Source organism: Mauremys reevesii, linkage group 2 (genome assembly GCF_016161935.1).
Source record: "Mauremys reevesii isolate NIE-2019 linkage group 2, ASM1616193v1, whole genome shotgun sequence".
Classification (NCBI taxonomy): domain Eukaryota; kingdom Metazoa; phylum Chordata; order Testudines; family Geoemydidae; genus Mauremys; species Mauremys reevesii.
In genome coordinates, this window is record NC_052624.1 from 210078743 (window position 1) to 210101592 (window position 22850).

The 22850-nt window shown below is 41.1% G+C and overlaps 1 protein-coding gene across 11 annotated transcripts in view; it reads right to left on the bottom strand.

Annotated features, from left to right (window-relative positions):
* CHST9 (carbohydrate sulfotransferase 9) overlaps positions 1 to 13632 on the bottom strand; it is a 204176-nt gene extending 190544 nt beyond the window's left edge. Inside the window, exons 1-4 of one of the 11 annotated variants that reach the window (XM_039526930.1) lie at positions 13212 to 13632; positions 11904 to 12001; positions 10404 to 10468; positions 9815 to 9870 (exon numbers count right to left, since the gene is read on the bottom strand). The gene's annotated coding sequence lies outside the window, so the exon portion shown is untranslated. The other 10 variants (XR_005594927.1, XR_005594933.1, XR_005594932.1 and 7 more) reach the window with 10 other exon arrangements.
* Between the last annotated feature and the right edge of the window lie 9218 nt (positions 13633 to 22850).

A 22850-nucleotide genomic window follows, 5' to 3' on the forward strand; every position in this document is an offset into this window, starting at 1 on the left:
CAGTACCTGTGTATGGCAACTACTCTGCCTGTTGAAACCAGGGTTTTTGGGGCTTCGTTATCAAACATATAGGGGCCTGAGTGAGGGGAAGATCTCACTCCAGATCTTAAAAACACAAACTTCTCTCTTGCCCCAGAAAACCACTGTTACAGCCTGAGGTGGAGCATGTGTGGGAAGAAGTGGGATAGGGGTGGGAGTTTGGGGGAAGGGTGCGGATGGGGGCGGGACCTGGGGCAGATCAGAGGGTTGTGCAACCCCTGGGCCTGGAGGAAGCCAGCACCTATGCAATGGACCTTATGTGACTGGAGGATTAGTGCCATTCCATTCTCCTTCACCACACCCTCCACATGCCTTCTTCTCCCCCGCCCAACAGCACCTCTCCTCCAAAAGCAGGGGTAGGCGGAGGCACCAACCCGACAGTGGCACCGAGTTCCCTATGCCAGGGGAATTCTCCGCTAGAAATTTGTGGCCAAATTACAGCCTCTTTATAGCCTGAGCAGTGCAAGGGGGCTGTGACACGCAAAGGAATCTGACCCAATAGGGCATTACCAAAATATATTACACACATTGCAAACAAAATGAAGGCTACCTTCAAAGTTAGTAAAGTTATCAACTCTACAATGCGAAGGAAATTAGGTTAATTTCATAACTCTTCCTATTATGTCCCTAATCACATTAAGGAGGTGAAACAATCAGCTTTCTTGTAGGTGGATTAAAAGGAGATTGATTCAGAATGTGGTACTCTTCTCCACATATGGACATATGTGGTTGAGAGATTGCTGAGGAAAGCAATTATTTATAAGCTTTAGAATTTAACAGGTGTCACTGCTAGTTTAAGAAAAAACTTTTGAGATTCATATTAGTCCTATGATTATCTAAGGAGATCTGAATGTTACAGATCTGAATGATCTGGTTAGGGATACCAACATTACAAGAAAGTCAGAGTAAAAGTAGTAGCCATATCAAATGAGTTCTGTAGAAGCACTTTGCAGATTTTTATGATCTTTTCCAACATCTGAGGAGCATCCACCTGTGGGAAATGGTCTGTTTTTGTGCAGTAGTGTTGGTCATTTAACAGCTTGGTAGATATCCAGGGTATAGAAACCATGGGTGTACAGAACCCAGGACTCTGAGGCCTGGGTGAATGCAAGACTGTTTACAGTAGAACCTCGGAGTTACAAACAACAGAGTTATGGACTGACCAGTCAACCAAATACCTCATTTGGAACCAGAAGTACTCAGTCAGAAAGCAGCAGAGACATAAAAAAAAAAATCAGCAAATACAGTAGAATACTGTGTAAATGTAAACTAAAAAACAATAAAATAAAGGGCAAGTAGCATTTTTCTTCTGCATAGAAAAGTTTCAAAGCTGTATTAAGTCAACGTTCAGTTGTAAACTTTTGAAAGAACTATAATGTTTGTTCAGGGTTACAAACATTTCAGAGTTATGAGCAACCTCTATCCCTGAGGTGTTCCTAACTCTGAGGTTCTATTGTATTTCCCATTTACAAAGATTCTTACCTCCTTACTATATGCCCCCTAGTGGTGACCCTGAATAATGATTCTACACTTTTAGACTGAATCCCACATTATATCTATTTCCTAGCATAACAACAATCGGACAAATTATCCATTCTTGTGTGAAAGGAGGAGGGAAGGGAGTTTTTAGGAGAAATTCTCTACAAGGTAATCGTTCCCCCAAACAGTCCATTCGGAGGATATGGGGAATGGTATTTGCTTCACATGGAAATAGCTGCCGGACTCACCCTTAAGCTTATAGGATCCTGCAGCCCCCAATGGATCTCCCCACCCCACACTCTCCAGCAAAACCATGCTACCTTGAACTCCCTGAAAGCTGCTACCCCCACAAACTTGTGTCTTAGGCTGTATGAATATATATATATATATATATATATATATATATATATATATATATATAGAGTGTATATTTATATATATATATATATATATATATATATATATATATATATATAATATTGTCTTAGGCTGTATGAATTGTCACCATTGTTCTGTCCCCTTCCATCATAGTCCACACCATCTCTGTCCCCTCAGAGCTCATTCTGAAACATGGAGAAGATGAAATCAGGCAGTGCCATGAAGGCAGCTAAGCCTCCCTTTCTAGACAGAAGGGTAAGGTATGTACCACCACCATGTATGGATCAGGACAGGAGCCATGATCTGGAACTCTGTTACTGAGAAGTACACATGTTTATAAACCACAACTTCAGCTACTCAGTGGAATAAATTCTTACTGCTTTACCTTCATGGGCAGCTGACTACAATCCTTCTACAGTAATTCCCATTCCTGTCTCTTTGGTCTGTATAGAATCCATGATAGAAATAAATAATAAATTGCACTTAATACATATGACAACTCCCACCCGAGACTCTCAAAGTCTTTTATTCTCACATGTTTCTGTAAAGTGAATATTTTTTGCCTTATGCTAAAGATGGGAAAACAGAGACACTGATGGTAAAAACATTTTTAAAAGCGTTTATGAGTAGTTTGATTTTGACTATGCTAGCTGCTAAAGTGTGTCCAGTACCAATTCAGCTGCACCCCCTGCTAAAACCCATTTCAGCAACAGGTCATTTTTAGCATAGACCAGGCCTTATTTTCAGTGCCATTCACTTTTTACAGCTTCTACAGTGAGTTGTTCTTGCCTCAGTTCCTATAAGCATGCATCCTATTAGCTAAATTTTTGGACTGCATGTTTTTATACATACCATTCTCTAGTTTGAGGTTTGCTTGTCTTGTTTCGTCTTCAGCTGGTCTTAATTGGTGCTCATGCTGTTTCTTAGCAGTATTCTGTGCCCAAATGTCATCTATGTATAGCTGCATTTGCCAAAAGGTTCATTTTAACATGAGATTCCTCTCTGTTACAAAAATGTTAAAAACTACGTCCCTCAGATCTCTCAGAACCTCCTTAGTCATTTCCTGTGGCGTGTCCCGTGTTCTTGTAAAAATGACCGCTACTCTATGATCCTCACTTCATAAACTTTAAACAGATGTGTCACTATTTTACGAAACACTACAGGTGCTGAATTTATTCCAAAAAGTTGTCTGAGAAATCTCTAGTGCCTATATGGTATTTTCACAGCACCAAACATGAGATTACGTTTATCTAATTTAAGATACCAAAACCTGCAACTTGTCTCTGGTTCAAAAGTCCTGTGCATCTAAAAGCTTTGAAGTACTCTCTTCAAGTATAGTTGTATTCAAGTCTCCAGGATCTAAGCAAATTCTTAAACTTTCACCTGGATTCTCTATAATGAGCCAGTCTGTGAGTTTGTCATTTTATTTATATAGAAACTTTCCCATATGACCAAGCTTCGTTGTTACCTTTTCTCTCCTACCTACTGATACATTTCATGGGAAACCAATCCCTTGGTTTTTTAAACATGTATTTACATCATATGCTTAGTACAATTTTTTCTATTTCATTACAGACTTATAATATTTTTATATTATTTGTATTTGAGTTACTTCCAAAAATGTTTAGTTCTTCACTTGTTAACTAATTTAACTTTGCTGGCATAGTATGAACCCATTCACCCGTTTATACTAGGTTATATATTTTAGCTCTCTATCATGAGAAGCTAAAATTAAAAAATGAATATTTAAAAGATCCAAGAACTACTCAGCTGCCAGATAGTTTCACTACTAGGAACACTAAATTCAGCAACCTGTAGCTTTGTTATTAGAGGGGAGGGATAGCTCAGTAGTTTGAGCACTGGCTTGCTAAACCCACACTTATGAGTTTAATCCTTAAAGGGGCCACTTAAGGAGCTGGGGCAAACATCTGTTTAGGGATTGGTCCTGCTTTGAGCAGGGGCTTGGACTAGATGATCTCCTGAGGTCCCTTCCAGCTCAGATATTCTATAACTATCACTGGTATGACCTCTTCCTTTTCTTTGAATTTGTGAAGCATGTCAGCTGACATTATATTGGCTTAAGCTACTCTGCACATTGAGCATTTTATTTGCTTGCTATATAAGCTAAATTCTACTTACTTCAATGCTGCTTTCCAAAGCATTTACCCTCCTCTTCTATAAGAAGTCAGGCTACATTGCTCCATCTCTTTACTACATTATTCACAATGGGGGGCACAGTTTAAATAGAAATGTATACTCCAGTAATAATCTACACAGCTCTCCAGTCATTGCCCGTAGCTCAAAGTACTACAAATTAAATTATGCTGCAAAATTCCACTGGGCAAGGAGATCGAAGTGCATGCTAGATATAAAAGTAAGGAAAGTAGAAATAGAGTTGAAGATGGCAGGCCGTACTGTAGTCACCAGATTTTAAACAGAACGCTGCATGTTGTAATAATTTGTTATGTAACTGAATGGGTTAGATTAATTCTCACTTGTTCATATCACTTCAAAAGTTGCTGTTCCTGAGACCAGTTTGATGTACTATGAGGCCAAATTCTGTCCCACTTACTTATGTTGACTAGTATCTTACTCTGTTGTCCTTACTCAATAGCCTACAACTAACATGTAAAAAACTCTGCATAATCTGTGTTCTTGTAATGACAGTGGTGAGTCAGCTGCTGTGTTCCATTAGAGGCTCTCATTTATTCTGTCACTTTGTCACAGAGGTGGCAGGCATGTTGAAGCAAAATACAGGTCCAATGTCATCACTGCCTCTTTTAGATTTCTGCAATTCTATTCAAGGCTACGAGGTGTCACTGGCCATAGTGTCTGTGCTTCTTAATGTCAAAATGCATGTTTTCCTTTCTTCCGTTATGTTCCAGTAGCCTTTCCCTGAGACCGTATCTTAATGTCACATACACAATGGACATTTACTACCATTGGAACAAGAACTTTATTAACAGCACCTCCTATATCAATTATTGAAAGTATAGCTTAAATACAAAACCACATTTTTACTTGACTACATTTTCACATCCTTCATTTTGAACACCAGGTGTCACTAGTATACTCTCATCTCTTCCTACTGCAGTTATCTTTCCTATGCTAGTTCAGCGAGATTCTTAGATTCATTATTTCAAACTTCTGATTAGAGGTTCAATACATTAAGCTATGCAAGGTGAGATATTGTAATACTTGCAAGAGAAGTGTGTGGGATTTTTGGTATATGAGGGGAAGGAAAGCAGTTAAAAACAAAATTATATATATATACACACACACATATATATATATATATATATATATATATATATATATATATATATACACACACACACACACACACACATATATATATACACACGCACACAATTTTCTGAGCGGTAGCCGTGTTAATCTGTATTATCAAAAACAACAAGGAGTCCTTGTGGCAGCTTAGAGACTAACAAGTTTATTGGGGCATAAGCTTTTGTGGGCTAAAACCCACTTCTTCAGATGCATGGAGTAGAAAATACAGTAGGAATATATATAGTATGCCCAAATAAATTTGTTAGTCTCTAAGCTGCCACAAGGACTCCTTGTTGTTTTTACACAATTTTCTGTGTTTGTTCACATTCTCAATGGTCCAAGTAAAATCACGATTGTAAAAGCAAATACCATTACCTGAAAAAAACCTCTCCCTAACCGTATATATTTTGGTAACTATGCACAAAATGAGGCAAAAGAGTAAGACACCCTTCCTACAACACAGCTTTTTCATGAAACAAACTTTCTGACCATGCAATGACCTGGGCATACACACCTACCAGGATTCTGGAGGGTACTCTAAGGAGAATTTGTACTGTACAATGTAGGAGACAAGAAAGAGTAATAAACAAAAAAGTGAAGTTTATGACACTGTAACGCTTCTGTATAGATTTATACAATATACTGTGGGTCATTATATAGGTTCAACTTTGGTATAGACCTTTTTACAGTGCTAGGTAGGTGTATGGTACCGTGCTAAGTAGTGACACATTCTGGCTGTGCAGGGCAATTCAGCCAGAATGCCTTATGGCGCACTGGGTGAGCATGCTGGGTAGAAATCCTTACACATTTTTTAAAGAAATAGGCTACACCCCACATCAAGTATGCAGTGGGTAGAGTGCAGAGTTCAGGTCATGCACCCCACCCAGCTGGCTGTGCTTCTGTGAAACTGCCCTGGGCATGCCACAACCTAGCCTTCAAGAGAAGGCACAGTCTGTTGAGTCTAGCACCTGTGTGGTTGTAGCACCAGGAAGAAGTTCCGTATACCCTCTTCCCCACTTTTTTGCAGATGCATCCAGAAGTTTATTACCTCACCCCCCTTGTCTCTCTAATATCCTGGGATGAACATGGCCAGAACACAATTGCAAAGAAGAAATAGTGATCAGCTTCTATTTTACACACACCTGTGGCTGTTGACTCACGTCCCACCCCAGCTACATTAGCTCGGGGAAGGAGAAGCTGAGTGTCTTCTCCATCCTCTTGTAAAACAGTGGGTGGCAGAGTCCAGGTGATTCTGTAAAATCTCAGCCATCAACTTGGGAAAAGGAGGAGAAGTAGCTACCACCTGATATTTTAAAAATGGACTATGTTTTAGTTTGTCAAAACTGCACCCATCACACTGCCTCTGGGAGCAAAAATATAAAACCACTATAAGCCAACCATATTCTGTGAAATGGACAAACTGAAAATTGCAGTGCCACACACCTCTTGGAAGAAAGAACAGCCCACTACGCTCCGTCACAGGCCAAAGCCCTAGTACCCACTATGCCTTAAAGTTCAACAAATCCTAGCTCCAATCCAGGAACTTCATAGGCATGGTTCCAGCCATCTGCCTGTGCTTAAGAAGTTGTAAGTTTGGGGTTCATGCTGTATCAGATCACCAGTGAAAGTCTAAAAACAGAGCTTAAGCTATCCTATTCCAGGCAGGCATGAAGGATGCCATCTAAAATAAAGCTATCCAAGTGTGACGTGCAATAAATCCTTAATTTATACATTGTTCACTCTTTCATTATGAATAAAGATGCAATGGAGACAACATAGTAATTTTACACAGAAATCAACCAAATGAAATGCAATTAAAATATGTTGTAAATTAATATACTATATACATATAACATACTTAGGGTATATTGAATAATTTTGTAACATCTGCAAACTTTGTCACCTCATTGTTTACACCTTTTTCCTGACCATTGATGAATATGCTGAATAGTACTGGTCCCAGTACAGATCCTTGGGAGACCCCATTATTTACCTCTCTCAACTGTGAAAACTGATCATTTATTCCTACCCTCTGTTTCCTATCTTTTAACCAGTTGCTGATCCATGAGAGGACCTTCCCTCTTATCCCATGACAGCTTAGTTTGCTTAAAAGCCTTTGGTAAGGGACATTGTCAAAGGATTTCTGAGAGTCCAAATACACTATATATTCATTGGATAGAAATTGGTGAGGCATGATTTTCCTTTACAAAAGCCACGTTGACTCTTCCCCAACATAGCGTTCATGTATATGTTTGATAATTGTGTTCTTTACTAGAGTTTCAACTAGTTTGCCTGGTAGTGAAGTTAGACTGACCAGCCTATAACTGCCAGGATCTCCTCTGGAGCTTTTTAAAAAAAATTGGCATTACTTTAGCTATCCTCCAGTCATCTGGTATAGAGGCTGATTTAAGTGATAGGTTAGTAGCTCTGCAATTTCATATTTGAACTCCTTCAGAACTCTTGGGTGAATACCATCTGGTCCTGGTGATTTATTACTGTTTAATTCATCAGTCTGTTGCAAAACCTCCCCCACTGATAATTCAATCTCCCTCACATCCTCTGAAGTGAAGATCGGTGCAAATAATTCATTTAGCTTCTCCTCAATGGCATGGTCGTCTTTGAGTGCTCCTTTAACAGCTCCATCGTCCAGTGGCCCCACAGATTGTTTGGCAAGTTTCCTGCTTCTGATATACTTAAAAACATTGTTGCTTTCAAATTCTTTTTTGGCTTGACTAATTATACATTTGCACTTGTCTTGCCAGAGTTTATTTTCCTTTTTCTTTTCCTCAGTAGACATTTTAAAGGATGTCTTTTTGCCTTTTTTACTCTATCGTTTAGCCATGATTGCATTTTTGGACCCTCTTACTTTTTTTTATTTGGGGTATACATTTAGTTTGAGCCTCTATTTTGGTGTTGTTTAAAAGTTTCCATGCAGCTTGCAGGCATTTTACTTTTGTGACTATTCCTTGTAATTTCTGTTTGCCTAGCGTCCTCCTGTTTGTGCAGTTCCCCTTTTGGAAGATAAATACTACTGTGGTGGGTTTTTTTGGTATTTTTCCCCACAACGATGTTAAATGTACTTACATTATGGTCACTGTTACCAGGTGGTTCAGCTATATTCACCTTTGGACCAGATACTGTGTGATACTTTGGACTAAATCAAGAATTGTCTGTCTTCTTCTGGGTTCCAGGACTAGCTGCTCAAAGAAGTAATCATTAATGTCTGGAAATTTTCTCTCTGCATCCCATCCTGAGGTGACATGTACCCAGTCAATATGGGGATAGTTGAAATCCCCCATTATTATTGAGTTTTCTATTTTTGTAGCCTCTCTAGTCTCTCTGAGCATTTCACAATCACGGTCACCACTCTGGTCAGGTGGTCAGTAGTATATTCCTGCTGCTATAATTGTATTATTCAAGCATGAAATTTTATCCATAGAAATTCTATGGTAGAGTTTGATTGATTTAAGATTTTTACTATATTTGACTCTGTCAATCTTCATTATAATGTATTGCTTATAATAATAAAATATTGCAGTCAGTTGATTTCTGAGTAAGTGTATCTTGCCTTTTGTATGGAATGGTCATTTAATCCTTATCTTTTCCATGGAAGTAACCCAACTTTCAAATCAAAGAGAATACTCTGCAGTTTCCAAATACTAACAGTTTCTTTTTCTCCCCTTTGTTAATTTAGTTATCCTCATTAATGACTCTCTCAGATTGTCATGTGCTGATACAGCTAACAAAGTAATACATTTGAAAATCTAATGGAACTTGTAAGGCAGATAAAGCTCATGTGTACATATTTCAGACTGTTTATTTACCAGTCTTGCAGAACTTATCTGCTCCTCACGGCATTGTGCAGTGTACATCCAGCAACACTGTTGTCCCTATGTCTTACATGAGAAAAATATATTAGCCTAATTTAGTGAAGAGAAAAATTTCATTCAATCCCCAATGGCGAAGTTTCTAAGTGAGAGTCTCTCCCTCCTCCCATTGATTTAAGCTTGCTCTAAAAACTTCTAAATGTTCAGTCATCATAGCAGCAGAATCAGCAGAAGGCCGTAACAGCCAAATATTTACTGTTCTCCCTATTCAAGTACACTTCACAAGTCCCCATTAAAGCACAGTTGCACTGATTCACCTGCAACACATATTGATAGTTGTCATTTGTTTAAGGAGAAGTTAAACAACATAGCTACAGTGGAGCACGTAATTGGCTACTAATAAATTATCTGATTAATTTCGGCATTACAGCTGAACTCATGGCTCCATTAAAATCAGAGTTTTGTCACTGAAGTCAGTGGACCAGGATTTGACCCTATTTCTGTCTGTGAATTTCTCCACCTCAACATCATGACATTTTAAAGCAATTTGTGAATCAAAATTATTCACAAATTTCTTCAGGTGGAAGAGAGAAGCCAACCCCCAATCTGTAATTTGTGCTATATTTAATATTTTATATTTAAGAGATATAGTGGATATTTTGAATTGTATATTCAGTGGCAACAATCAGAGTTCACGCTGCACTGGTCAGTAACATAAGTCATCTGATCATACAATAGAAACAATAACACATGATTTATATAACAAACATAGCATTAATTTTCAAAATTACTTTTGAACATACCATTGTCCGTTTGGCCAAGGTGGTTAGCTAATACTGGGAGCCTTGAAGAGTTGTTTCTGTTAGGAGAAATGGATAGTGGGCATTAGGTATTTTCTTTGATTGAATCCTGTTTAGTTACAAAGAATGTACACAAAGTCCTGTTTCCCCAAACACAGGAGAAACAGACACCATCAGTTTCCTTGCTTACAATGGCCAAGCCTGCCTTTCCAGTCAGTTGCATGCTAAAAGAGGTCTGTCTTTCTGCTCCCTCTCAGGACCACTGCTTCTCTTGCAGTCTGTTTGCTTTCTTCTTCAAACACACACAGAGCTTACCAAACAATCCCCTAGCCCCTGCATTTGCAATCAGGAAACAATCTCAGCCCACAGAGTTTCACTTCTAATCAGAGCTTACCATGCAACCAATTGCCTTGGGCAGTGGGCCTACTGGTAAACCTTGATAAGCAATACAAGGCCTTGCTAGGAAGATAAATCTTTCTGGACTATCATCTTTTTGTTCTCACATTTCACTGAAGTAAGTTACCTGACTTCAGTTGGGAAAAGCTTCAAGGGCAACTCAGTATTTTTGAGCTATGAATTCCCAGCCACTTACTTTACTTATTGCTGCATCATCAGTCTTCATCAGGATGCAGTAAATACCTTTGCAGATGTCAGTAGCTTGAATTTAGCAAAGTTGTTATTTTCAGTGGTTAATAGCAATTGAGCTTGTTCCAGACTTTTTTATTTTAAACAAGGGTAGATTCTCCATTCAGAGCCATGGGGAATGAACCACTGAAGTTGCTGGTGCTCCCTTATTGTCTGTTCTGACCACCAGCTGGTTTCTGTCTGAACCTCATATTCTCTGAGTACTGTTCTGATCTCTCATTCTCCAATGATCCTATTTCTGATCACCAGCTAATTTCCTCTACCCAATTTCTTTGTGACCTTCAATCCATCAGTATCTCTGATTTTCCTGCTGGTCTCAGTTTCCCCCTTCCCTCACTGAGCAGACCTCCTCCAAATTATTTCATTATCTTCATTTACAACTCCACTGTATCCTGCACATAGCCCTCCTCCCCAAGCCCACCCTCTTTTGCTCCCTTTTTCTATCTCTCTGGGTACATCTGCACACAATTAGCACCCACGGCTGGCCTGTGCCAGCTGATTTGGGCTCACAGGGCTTGGGATACGGGGCTGTTTAACTGCCGTGTAGATGTTCTGGCTCTCACTGCAGCCCAAGCTCCAGGGCCCTCCCATCTGGCAGGTCCTAGAGCCCAGGCTCCAGCCTGAGCCCAGCTGTCTACACTGCAATTAAAACAGCCCCTTAGCCAGAGCCTGAGTCAGCTGGTAGGCACCAGCTGCAGGTTTTTAATTGCAGTGTAGGCATACCCCATGTCTCACCTATCCCCATGTATCTCTGGCAGCTCCCTGCTTCCCCACCTCCTGTTCCCACACCTCAGAAAGGCCTTGGAGGAAAACAGAGAACTGCACAACTTCCCCCACTACAAATTCATCCTCTTCTCATACAACTCTGTCATATTCAATTAAATTAGCACTAGTACTTTCCCCCAATTCATTCTACTTTAGGCATTTGTAATGTGCCCATCCCCACAGCACCATGGCATCCCAGAGTAGTTGGATACCTGTTATTGACCTCTACTATAACTATCCATAAACCATTTTACCTCCTTCCATCCTCTGCTCAGGTTCTTGTCAATTTCTTCAGAGAAAATTGATGCTACCCAGGGAGCACGTTTCTCTTTACCTTTTCACTGCCACCCCTTTGCCCACCTCCACATATGTTCTCCAGACGGGCTGGCTTCAGCCAGACTCAGACACCTCTTATCCTTCTTTCACTAGCCAACTTGTCCACTTAGCCCTATTTTCTCCAGAGTCCTGACTTCTCTAGCTCCCTTTAACACTCCCTCACTTTCTTTTATGCAGCCTCTACCATTCTCACTTACCCAGCAATTTTCTGACAGCCTTCAAACATGCTTTTTGTTTTGTCCTAAAAATAAATCTCTCTCCAAACTTTCTGGATCCTCTAACCTGCTTTAAGCCCATATCACATGATCTACCCACTCTTCCTGAGATCTTCAAAGCTAACTCATACCCATGTCTCTAGCCTCATTTTCAGTGCTCCAACTGCTCCCTCCTCCTCCTCAGCATTCTCTCCTTGAACTTCCATCTCTCTGAGATCACCTGGTTTACCTCCTGCATCTGGCTGCTACTAGGCAGACCTATTATAGGCAAGCAAGAAGCAATTTAGAGATGCACATAGCCCTCTGTCTCTCCTCCCCCTCCCCCCCCCCCAGCCCCCTTCTCTCTCCCAAGGAGGAGAGAAACTACACCCACGGCTGGCCTGTGCCAGCTGATTTGGGCTCACAGGGCTTGGGATACGGGGCTGTTTAACTGCCGTGTAGATGTTCTGGCTCTCACTGCAGCCCAAGCTCCAGGACCCTCCCATCTGGCAGGTCCTAGAGCCCAGGCTCCAGCCTGAGCCCAGCTGTCTACACTGCAATTAAAACAGCCCCTTAGCCAGAGCCTGAGTCAGCTGGTAGGCACCAGCTGCAGGTTTTTAATTGCAGTGTAGGCATACCCCATGTCTCACCTATCCCCATGTATCTCTGGCAGCTCCCTGCTTCCCCACCTCCTGTTCCCACACCTCAGAAAGGCCTTGGAGGAAAACAGAGAACTGCACAACTTCCCCCACTACAAATTCATCCTCTTCTCATACAACTCTGTCATATTCAATTAAATTAGCACTAGTACTTTCCCCCAATTCATTCTACTTTAGGCATTTGTAATGTGCCCATCCCCACAGCACCATGGCATCCCAGAGTAGTTGGATACCTGTTACTGACCTCTACTATAACTATCCATAAACCATTTTACCTCCTTCCATCCTCTGCTCAGGTTCTTGTCAATTTCTTCAGAGAAAATTGATGCTACCCAGGGAGCACGTTTCTCTTTACCTTTTCACTGCCACCCCTCTGCCCACCTCCACATATGTTCTCCAGACGGGCTGGCTTCAGCCAGACTCGGACACCTCTTATCCTTCTTTCACTAGCCAACTTGTCCACTTAGCCCTATTTTCTCCAGAGTCCTGACTTCTCTAGCTCCCTTTAACACTCCCTCACTTTCTTTTATGCAGCCTCTACCATTCTCACTTACCTAGCAATTTTCTGACAGCCTTCAAACATGCTTTTTGTTTTGTCCTAAAAATAAATCTCTCTCCAAACTTTCTGGATCCTCTAACCTGCTTTAAGCCCATATCACATGATCTACCCACTCTTCCTGAGATCTTCAAGGCTAACTCATACCCATGTCTCTAGCCTCATTTTCAGTGCTCCAACTGCTCCCTCCTCCTCCTCAGCATTCTCTCCTTGAACTTCCATCTCTCTGAGATCACCTGGTTTACCTCCTGCATCTGGCTGCTACTTTATGGTGAAATTCCGGCCTCATTGAAGTCAACTAGACTTTTGCCATTGACTTCAATAGTCACCCCCTCTTTTCCTTCTCTACTCTTATCAATGGATAGCTTCCTCTATTCACATCTCTTCAAATACCACCTCTACTCTGATAATTCACACTTCTCTCTCCACTTCCAACCTGCAGTATCTCCCTCTGTTTAGACTCATATCCTAAACTGTCTTGAGGGCATCTGTTCCTGAATGTCCCAACTGCATCTCCAACTCAACATGACAAAAAATCAGATTAGTTAATTTCCACTAACTCTTCATATGATAGAGTACTTAGAGTCAGTGGCTGACCCCGCACTCTGATCATGTAAGCATTAGTTAGTTCCCCCAGAAAAGACCTGATGGAAGAGTGGAGTACTGAATTACCTTATCAGACTGAAGGGGGTGGGGTTGAAGAGCTAAGGAGCTAATTATCTCATTAGCTGAGAGGGTAGTTAAAAGCACTGGAAGGAAGCTCTGACAGAGAATGTCAAAAACTGTGATGGAAATGGTCAGGCCTAGTGGTTGGAGCCAGAATCAGGCATCCAGGGCAGGATTGGAGTGAGGCTGGAGCACGACTGGGAACAGGGCTGGAGGAGGCTAAGGCTTGGGGAGTCTGTTGCCACCATCAGGGAGAAGAGAGTTCCAAGCCCTAGAGTGACATTGACCAGACTGAGTTGCTTTCCACCTGTAGGGCTTATATACCTGGTCCGGGAGTCACATGACCAGTTCCTGGCTTGTGGATTGGCTGGAGCCTAGCACAGGAGTGACTCATCACCTTACAGAGAGGTGAGCAGAGTCCAGAGGAGGTAAAATTTCAGGATGCTGAGTTCTCTCCTTCTCCCAGGAGAAAGAGCTGAGGAATAGGAAAAACTGTAGAGAGAGTTACTGCACAGGATTATGATGGTGGCTTGATGGAGGTAATACAAATAAAACTCTCAGAGGTGCTAATAAACAGGAAGCATTCAAGGGTGTTTGTGTGGGATCTCAGGACAGGAAAGGAGTTTGCCCTGTTATACTTCCTTTTTCATCCCAAATCAGGCACTCCACAGCCCTGTCCATCACAGAGCCTCAGGAAGTAGTTGTTACTTTTTACTCCTTTCTCTCCCCAGCAAAATCCTGTCTGTTCTTTCTCTACATCTGCAAATCCATCCCCTTAGCCAAACCTTTTGGCCACCTCACTCTACAGCAACCTCCTTCACGCCTTGCTGCAGTTTATTCTAAACAATGTTACTGAAGTCTTCTCTCTGTCACTCACCTTTCTGACTACCTGCCTTACCTTCCAGATCAAACTCAAACACCTTGTGCTCACCTGCAAGGCACTTTCTTGCCTGCTTCTATTGAGTTCTCTGGAGTCATTCCTTCTTCCACCCCTATGTAGTGCCTATGCCTTTCCCAAGAGACCAGCTCAGGTGTCCTTTGTCTTGAGGACTGGAACTTGGTTCTCTACAAAATGATCTGACTCTGCCTTTAAATCCCCTGCTGAAACCCATTTCTTCTGGGAGGCCCTTGAGTAATACCCACCAAGTACTGGGTTTGTGCTTCTTGTGGGGACTCTCTCTCTCTCTGATGTTTACCAGTGCAAAGAACATGTTCAACACTCTGTAAATAAATAATTAGACGGATGAACATCGCCTAGCTTGAGTAGACTGAGTGCAATGCCCACAGCAGTGCCTTCTTGCATCTCTTCATTCCACCATACAAACTCCCCATGTGCCACCCTCCCATCCCCTCCTGTTTCAGGTACTCCATGCAGTTCCTCCCATCTCTCCTTTGTGCCAGGGGCTCGGTATGTCCATCCTACATATTATCTGCCACATGTCAGTGGCTCGGTGTACTATAGTCATTCCTCCCTTTCCCCATGCCATGGAATCTGTGAGCCCCCCTCCATCCATACAAACATCTCACATTGTCCCCATTGTCTGCATTTCCCTCCTCCATCTTTATTGCCTGACTTCCAGGTCCCTGATTCTCCCTTCTCCCTACCTCAGAGTCCATGCTTTCCCCACCTCAGTTTTCCACGCTCTATCTATACTCAGGGTACCTGCTTCCATGCCCACCCACTCATCCACTTCCCTCTTGGATCCCTGTTTTCCTCATCACCATCATTCCCCACCTCTCCCTTCCCTTATGGATCTCTCCTTTTCCACCACACACCCATCTCCTGCACTCTGGTTCCCTCCTGCTTCCCCCGTTTTCCCCCCATTCACCACATACACTCTCTGCCCAGGTTCCTGCTTCCCTCAGCATCACTGCCCTAGTCTCAATAGCACTTGCTAGTTCCCCCCTACTATTTTGGGTCCCCATTTCCCCTCTACAGTCTACTCTACTCCTCACCATCTCAGGGCCTTCCCTATAAGTCCTCACTGTAAGGCCCTCATTTCTGTTAGAGCCCAGGACACAGACAATATCCCCACACAGCAAGTTCAGCTGCTGCCTCTGGTTACTGTAGGCAACAGAGATTCCTCCCCTGCAGCACCAGGCACTCAGGGTCCCCGGATTTTCCTGTGAATCAGGCTTTTCTGGTGTTCTTCTTTGCACCAAAAATCAATTGGGCTGTACTCACTGACACCTAGAAAATTCCCTGAAATTTTTGAGTTGATTGGGTACAACCTTCCCAATTTACATGATATACAGACAAACTAAGAAATACCATTGAGAAGTGCTTTAAATCTCACTTTGCTTGGCCCATAATAGTAACGAGGACAACTTGGCATTGGGCATGTTGGAAAGCACTCAGATATTTTTGTTATAGTCTTCTCTCACCTTCCAGGGGGTTTACTTGTGTTCATATGATTAAAAATAAATGTGAGTGATTAATTCAATACACTGTTTGGTACAAACAGAATTTCAGGGGCTTTAAAATAAAAATGCAAATAATTTTAATTACAAACTATTATTAAAATAAGAGACCATGAATGAGTTTGTTTTCAACCCAATTATGAAAATCCATTAAAAAACTAAATATAAAGCATATAATAGTAAATTCCCTTTTGAGACAAAAATTAAATATAACTAGTCTTCTACAGAATCCACGAGGGCTGAAAGGATGAAATTAACCATTAACAGTGAATTCTTCACACAGTGTTGAGCTTCCCCTTCCCTGAATGACAGCCAGTCCGAATACGAGAGCCAGAAATAATAAAAGGTTCTTTGCTGCATTAACTTCCTGATAACCAGCCATGCACCTGCAACACAAAGATGCTTGCCCTCCAAAATAGATTTGGGAGTAGAATTTTAATGTGGTCCTTGCATGTATATAGCCCCTTTCATTTGGAGGCTCCCAAAGGTACAGTAAATGTTGTACACACAGTAAGCAGAAAACACTTCACTTGATTAAATTAAACCCTCTTTAGGATGAAGTGTGGTAGATGTTGGACAGCACACATCCTTCACAACAGTTTAGGACAGGATCTGAAGAATCATCATTGTATTCTCAAAGTACAGGGCGAATATTGATAAAGAGCAGCTTGTTTCCCCAAATGGAATTTGGGAATTGTACTTTATTGTTTAAAGGAAGTGGGACAACTGAAATAGTCTATTGTTAGGAATAACAGGTAAGTGGTAAGATCGAGAGGTTACATGAAAGCTTACCTCCCCTCCCCTGTCCTAGTTTTTTGGCTACATTTAAAAAAAAAAAAGCAAGCACACAGGGACCCTATCCTCGGTACGTTCATTCACATGATGTCTTACCCAGATTTGAAATTTCAGCCCTATACCATACGTCATTCAAAATGCAGTACTTAAAAAATGTGCTAATACCTTCAAAGGTTCATAAGCTTGGTTCAGTGGTGCCTGCTATCCCTCCCCCACACCATCACCTTTATCTCTAGTTTTCATGGGCTCTAAAATTGAATTATTGTTTGCATCATTTTGGCAGAAACAATTTTACATCCTGTAATTCAACCAAAAATCTATAAATATGAAATTGTATCCAGCGATTAAACCAATACTTGGTAGTGCACCAAGTTGGCACTTGGCCTTATTGCTCTTTCTAGTTTGCAAGCTTTTATTTTAAAAATGTTCCTAGCTCTTATGAATGTGGAAAAACAAAACAAAAACACCCCAAACTTACCCCTGTGAACCACGGGCATGCTCTTTTGCCAAGATTACAGACAATTTACCACATTTCCTATAGGATGTATGGACTGCACCATATATCTCGGGAGGTATTAATTCTGGGGCCCCATGGTGGAGACGATGTAAAATTTCCACTATGTTAACTATTTCACTGTTTGCTTTAGCAGAAGCATCTAGCTACTCTGGGATTGTGGCTAGAATTCAGGTAGAATACCAACACTTCGTCCCCCCACCCAGTCTGACTCTTGAGTGTGCAAACGAGACCATAACTACAATTTCTGATTAGTTTGAGATTAACTGGACAGATGGGCTACCTAGTCAGTTTGAATCATCTGTGCAGGTTACTACTTTATTCTAATTGAATGTTAACAAATCATTATCACCTAAAATGATTGGAATGAGATTCCTGATTCTTTATATATTAAGTGGACTGAGAAAAAGCAAAACAAAGCTCCCATCATTATTACTGCTACCAGAAATATTGGAAAGAACCTATAGAACTATTCATATAGGGCCAGATCCTCAGCTGTTGTGAACAGGTATAGTTCCATTGACTTAAGTGGAGCCAGCTTACACCAGGTGGGGAATTAGTCCTTAATGTTGCGCACAATACTTGCAGATAAATAAGCATCATTCTGACCACCTAATCTGTGCAAGCTCTGTTCTTTTAAATCCTTTATTAATCTTTGCATCATGAGCAGAGGATTTGTTGGTTTGTTTGAAATCCACAGTATTCTCCAGCTTCTCTTTCTTTTAAAGGGTGACTGTAGGCTGTGAGTCAGCCCTCACCCACACTTTCTGCTGGTACAGCTCTCCACGGAGACAAATCCTGGAGTGATTAATGTGGTGTTGCAGTCCACGGAGCATCCAGTTCCTCCAGACACTGACGTGACTGCAGCAGTAATGGGATCTGATGGGTAACTTGCCTGACTTGAAAAGCAGCATTACCCACGCTGATTGTTTTTATTGGGTCATTATTACTTTTTAATTTGGATCCAATAAAGAACTTCCCTATGTTCAGGAAAAACATTGTTAATTGTTAATGCTCCCCACAATACATTGCGTGCTTCTTTCCATAAATGGAACAAAGTGCCTTCACTCTGATTGCCAGCTACAGATTTATTGGGATATGGATTACACATATTAAACACAGTCATCAGGCCACAAAGGTTCCATCACAATCTGCCTACAAGCTAACATCATTAAGAGGCAGACTTCATATATCTTCATGACTGATATGTTGATCTTTCCCACTCCATTGACTAATGAATAGACACACGCAGTGTTTTTCAACACTGGTGTGCACACGTCTGATTTACAGCAAAGCACTAAACACTCAGATGCTGATGAATTCCAAATTGCATTGGCACCTGGCTGACCATAATGTTTCCCTAGGAAGAGTGCTGTTATTACATTACACACTCATAAATAATAAACATTGTGGGTTAAATCGTGCCTGCAGTTTCACCCAAATAATACCAGTGAAGGGACTGTGGCTCTCTGGGACAGACCCTCTGCTGATACAAATCAGCATACAATCAATCCCTCTATCAGATGGCATTTTGTGGGTAACATCCTCTTCCAGATGGGGGTCATTTCACAGCCCTGGTTCTCACTCAGATCATACTGTATTTGGGTGACCAGATGTCCTGATTTTATAGGGACAGTCCTGATATTAAGGACTCTGTCTTATACAGGTGTCTATTACCCCCAACCCCCGTCCTGATTTTTCACACTTGCTATAGTCACCCTATCTTGTAGACTAGAGGACACAAAGATAACAGGGTGAAGTATTCCCTTCCCTAAGGAGTTGAGAGTGGCGCCTTTGTAACACTCTCACCTCCTGTAATGGAAAGATCAGAATCAGGAGTCAAACTCAGATGTTCTTTAGCCATGTAAAGGCTATAGGACTTGGCCGTTAGGCTGGCTTACAATACATGTTTTATATCGTTAGTACATGAATAATACTTTAGGCCCAATAGCAAATTCCATCTGAGGATCTCAGAGCACTTTACATACACTGTAAGGCTAAATTTGTCAAAGACCCGGTGAGGCAGTAACATAGACTCATCCCTGTTTGATAGATAGGGAAACTGGGCCACAGAGACGTTAAAGCCAACTGGGTGCTGAAAATTATGACATTCATATTACAAATATTTATTTTCTTTATAAATGTTCATGCTTTTCAAATCAGTGTCTATTAGGCTGGTATAGCTCTAAATTGGCAGTGAGAGGAGTAAGGCCCCTTCTCTTACTCCCCTGAGCAGCTGTGCTCAGATTGAGGGAACAGCTCTGGTGAGGCCACTCACTGGACACTGTCTGCTGTGAGCAAGTGGGTCGGGGAGGGGACATGCAGGGATGGGGGAGTGGGAGGAGCCCTAGCTTGGCCCACCTGCTTATTTGACAGAGTGGCTGGCTAGACACAAATAGGGGAATGAGCTACTCGGTGAAAAGGGGTGAAGTAAATTACTCCTTTGTCAGACTATGATGGGAAGAATTGTGACTGAGTCAGACTTCATTCTCTGGTCTGCTCCTGGGATGGGGCAGTTATGAATAAAAATTGTGTCCGGTGCATTTACAAGGTGATTTGATTTCTTTTAAGGAATATGTTTCACAGTATGTGTGCACCTACTAATAATGCATAAGGGTACATATTCCTCAAACCATTACATCTAAACAGATGCTCCACTGGGGTGTTATTGGGAAAAGAGGAGGAATGGTTATTGTGGTTGGTGAGATATTTCAACATTAAGGAAAGCCCTATTAAAAGAAAAAACTTCAATTTTTTTCCCCTGAAGGCTGAGTCACACCTTCATTTCAAAAACCACAGGAGGGTTAAGTGGAAATTTGGTTTATTTTCAGTTTTCTTTTAATTCAATGTTTCCCACTTATAACAGGTATACAGCTAATAAATACTTTGAAAAGCCTTTTGTTTTTTTCTAAAAATCTTTATAAAATGAATACTATTTTGTAAGTGTTTGTAGAAGCCAAAAATAGAGGCTGGAGAATGAGGAGAATAAAAAAGGACTATCACGCAAAAGAGGTAGTTACACTGACTGCAATCAAAATTAGGTCATTTTTCAAAACTGTTAGGTGTCAATGTAAACTGCCTCTGGGCATCTTTAATTTATGTGACTGCTTCTTACACAGCAGATAAGGCATTTTGATAGCATCCTTAATAGCAGCACAGGAGTAATATGTTTCACAGGGGTGAAACTGTCCTAAGCAATACTATATCTGAAATATATATGGAACAGGAAAGCTTTTCCTTTTAATAACCAGCATACATATTGTCTCCCACCTTTGTAGAGCATATTTATTATGCTGAATCAAAGGAGGCAAATAAAGAGAAATGTTATTTGAAACATTTCAGCAAATTAAAAACTAAATTCCTAACTCTCCATGATCACATCCCCTCAAGCCAAATTTTGTTAATACGAATGTTTGTGGGAAATGGATTTTAAGCTCACAGCCAGAATTTGGGATGTTCATTACATTTCAGCTGGAAATGGAAGTAGTGTAATAGTCATCTTGGAATTTTATTGTGTTGTTTGGGAGTGAAAGGTAGGCACTGGTGCAGAAAAAGAGTGCATGGAAAGAGGCAGGGTACATTGGAAAAGGAGGGCGGGGGCAGAAAGAGAATCCACTCGTTACCTAAATGAACCCACTTCAAAGAGGTTGCAGGGAACAAGCCATCTGCAAACTCTTTGAAAGGCAGGTGAACCAAGGTCCCATTCCAAGGTGGGCGCTTCAACTCCATAAGCTCTTCCCCTGCAGACTCAAAGGAATAAACTGAATCAAAGGCGAGAGAGATTCCTAATCCTCATCAGCACCTGGCCCAGCATCCACCTTAGAAGGAGCAGCAGGAGGGACACCAGCTGGTAGTGCACCACCTGAAGGTTGCTGTAGCTGTGGAGCTGAACCAGGTAGTCTCCCTTTCTTGAAGATCTCAAGGCTTGCTCTTCTGCCCCTAGTCTGGCTGGAGAGAAGGAGAAGTGAGCCCTGGACCAAACAAGATCCTATAGGATCCTATGTCTACACTGCAGCTCAGAGTGAGCCTCCCAGCCCAGACCCAAGCTTTGTTTATTAAAATCCTTTGCAGGCAACCTTCAAAATATCCTAAAAATCTTCTATTTCTGATGGTGCCTCCTAACCTCAAAAATGATTAACCTGCTCTTCTTTACACATCCCAGTGACTTCTCCACGTGTCCTCTCTTTACTATAATTACACTCATCCAGGGAGGGAGTGTAAACAATGCCATGTGAATAAGGTGACCAATTAGATAGAAATAATAACAAATAGCAAAAGCTTGTGGTAAATGCCATCCTTGAGCAGCCTTCTGTTAGCTGGTTAAATTATTTTGCATAGACAAATTTATAAAAATCAGTCTGTAGGGCAAAATTAACTGAATAAACTGTGTTTGCTATGAACGGTTCACCGGAGCACTATGAAAATCCTAATCTCCTTTATGTTTGAATTTTCCCAACATGCTTCATTCAAAGGCCAAGCAAAGTAAAGTAAGTCAGGAGTATATTTCTCTTTAAAGCTGTATGACTCTCTTTTGAAGCTCCAACACCCCCATTATTATTGTAACTTTCTGATTCGCTGCAATTTTGCATCTTTCCTGTTATTAAGTCCAAGTCAGATTGGGTAGGGAGGGCAAACATCTGCAGAAAACTGGGCAAGTTTGATCTAAGATGACAAAATTAATATTAGGAATAATATCCCAGCCTTCTCCAGTTTGATTTAATCTAAAGAAAGCAGACTATGCAGTTAGTAAACATCATATCCTCCTAATTATATTAAATTATCTTTCAGGAGCAGCTCTGTCCTGTTGTCAAAGGCCAGGAATCATCATTTAGCTCAGCAAATGTAGCCCAAATCAGTTGTGTAGGTGTAATTAGATGCTGAAAAATAATTACTTTGGCTTACCATTAGCAGTTTCTTGCTTGTATCCCCTTGCGATCAATGAACAAATTACTTTATTATGAAATCATTAGAATTTAATTTGTCTCTATATACTACGGACATCAATATTCATTTCTCCTAATAGAAGTGCACATTCTTCTTATAAATTCATATTAATGCACTTCCAGTTATCAATTTGGAATTGCTATCAACCTTAACTAAAACAGACCATTTTAACAAACTAGGAATTTATTCTTATGCATCAGCTATCAGCACAAAGCCCAAGTAACATGACCTTTATTGTTAAGCTATACATAGGGATATTGTTTGCATTCCTGTAGCCCAGTATACTGAGACAGAAATATTGTCAGCCAGGTTGAGGTCAGCCTCTGTCTACTAATCCAGCAGTCAGATTTGCAAATTGTACCCTCAAAATGAAGAGCAAGTTTATGAAAATTTACCCCACTGTCATTGGGTGCATATTCCTCACCACAGATTTACTCTGAGTGCCATGAAAATGGTTTCTCTCAATGGCTCTGGTTATGTACATCACTGTCCAGTTAAATCAAACAGCTACTGATTTATTGACCAGTAGGTGCTTTTTAGGTGG